Raw genomic sequence first — 2,497 nt, 5'->3', positions numbered from 1 at the left:
CAGTTTGACCATGAAAAGTGGTTTGAAGAAAATGTTCCTCCAACATTTTTAGAAAACTTTGGATATTTTTACATGATTATAATATTTTTGTTGATATCTGTGACTGCCAGATGGGAATACGTCCCCCAAAATTGATGGCAGTCCTTAGTTCATTTAAAGTAGTGCTAATGAATTTTCTTGAGAAATATGAGGTCTCAATTTTTTTAATGTGACCTTGTGAAAGGTAAGTGAATTAAATCTTGATGTTGAAAAAGTTTCTCGAATAACATACAGGGAATGGAAACTTTGACTGAGTAAAACGCCCAACTTCAAGTTCATGTTTTTTATTGTAATGTAGATTACATTTATGTTTATTCAGAGAGCTGTGTTCCATACAGATTGTAAAATTAAATATTTCAGCTAAAGGTGGATTAAAAAAATCACATTCCTGTGAGTCACTTATCAAAACATTTTTACCTGCACTGTAAGAGTTGTGCTTTTTCAAAAAACATTAAGTGTATATATTATGACTAAAGCATAGACCCCCGTGTCAGAAAAAACCAATGCAAATGCAGTTAAAAATAAAAATAAGTGACGCAAGGTGAGGGCGGAAAAACAGAGGGCTTGGATAAAGAAGGGAAGGGTCAGGTTGGTTCAGATGAAGTGAGGAAGGCCCGTCTTCGGCGCATCTCTTGCAGGCTTTATACCAGGTCAGGACAGGTTAGATTTCATGGGCAGCCCCGCCACCCCAGCAAACAGCACCTTATTGGAAGCAGATGCATCCCAGCTCATACCGCTTTGGTGCCTCTGTTTGTAGTATTTATCAGTCACTTTAAGAATTAAGGTGTTCAAATTTTCAAGGGTCTGATTGGGGCTTAGGCACTCTTTCCCCATTTTGGGTTTAATGATGAGCTCATTACATTAAATGTGAGGGCTACTTGTATTCAACTTTTTATTTTGTTTTTCACAAAATTTCAGTTCAATAAGATCAGTTTACATGGTGATGATGCCCCTTTAGACAAAATTGTCCTTTTTATTTTACACAAGGAAGCCTTGTAGCATAAGCCTTGGTATAGCCATTCAAAAGAATTTTTATGTTGGACGATTGTCAAACTGTGTTGTTGTCCTTTTCCAGAGTTCTCTTTCAGAGTTCTCTTTCAGGCTCTTTTTCAGGGTTTCTTTCAGGGATCCTTTCAGAAACTACTTTACAGGGGAAATTTCTCATGGGCCTTAGTTTCGAGAGGGGAATACAAAAACATTTATTCTTTATTATGACTGAATATAAAGTGTATAGCATTCATTTTGGGAAAAACCCAAATATACTCATCCTGTCTTTTTGCTTTCTTCCCCCGTTTGTTTCCCCTAGCGAAGGGTTCGTGGGTTTAATGCCCTAAGCGCCCATTTGTACTGCCATGATAAAGGGCCCGCCTCACTATGCATATCATAAGAACCGTCCCGACCAAGGCAAGTTTTAGCTTTTGGTCGTACGTTGGCGCACCAATTTTTTAGGTCGTTGTTCCGAGTGGGAATAGGGAAGTTTTACTTGAAAATCCATTTCAAGAGCACATCATAGGTCATGTGAAGAATAAGTATCAGGTGAAAAAAAAGTATAGATACATACAACTAAAAGTCAGGGGGGCAGACTTAGTCAAGTCTCAGTAATATGCATCAAGGTAAGTATTTTCATTTTGCCTGAGTTCAGAATGATATATGGGACAAGGTCTTAGGTTTGGTAAACTTCTCAGATCCAAATGTTTAAATAATATGTGATTTGTTTAAAAATCCTTCATTGACTTTTTGTTTGTATAAATTGGTGCATGAAATTTTAGGGGCCCAATGTCAGTTTGATGCAAAAACTCATTTTTGTGAAAACCGTCTCCTTCCCCTTTATTCCTCTTCCTTCGCCATTCACATTTTGAGACAAAATGCTGCATACTTCACCGCTTGTGGTAATGTGGGTTATATTTTATCTTTTTAAAACCCAAATTCACTATGTTCTTGAGCATAGAAAAAAAATTCAAGCTTTTTTTTTTTATTATTATTCAGGACAACTTACATAAGTGGTAGAAGTTATTTCTTTTATTTATCGTTGGTCAAGGGAAAGGTTTTTACACTAACACCCTGCACTCTTGTTTTATACTTTTACTTTTGTTTGTATATATGTATTTACCTCTTCTGTAATCTGTACTTATGTGCACTTCCTCATCAATAGCAATACCTAATTACATGTATGAAGTTCACAAAAAGAATCGAACCTTTTCACCTTTTGTTGTTGCATGGTTTTGGTTTTCCCTACAATTTATCTCTTTATCTTGTCATTGACCTCCCTGCCCTTAAGTTTAAATCATATGATAAATAACACTTCAATTTCCCCAAACATTTGGGGACAACTTGTCCATTTTATTTTGTCTGTTATAATACATGTAAATAAAACAGCGGACATTTTATTTTAGGAAAGTGGGTTGAAAAAAGAGAGAGAATCCAAACTCACAGCAAACTGAGGTGCTGATTCTTTGTT

This window comes from Penaeus monodon, chromosome 20 (genome assembly GCF_015228065.2).
Source record: "Penaeus monodon isolate SGIC_2016 chromosome 20, NSTDA_Pmon_1, whole genome shotgun sequence".
NCBI classification, from domain to species: domain Eukaryota; kingdom Metazoa; phylum Arthropoda; class Malacostraca; order Decapoda; family Penaeidae; genus Penaeus; species Penaeus monodon.
Note: the sequence above shows the minus strand (reverse complement) of the source record.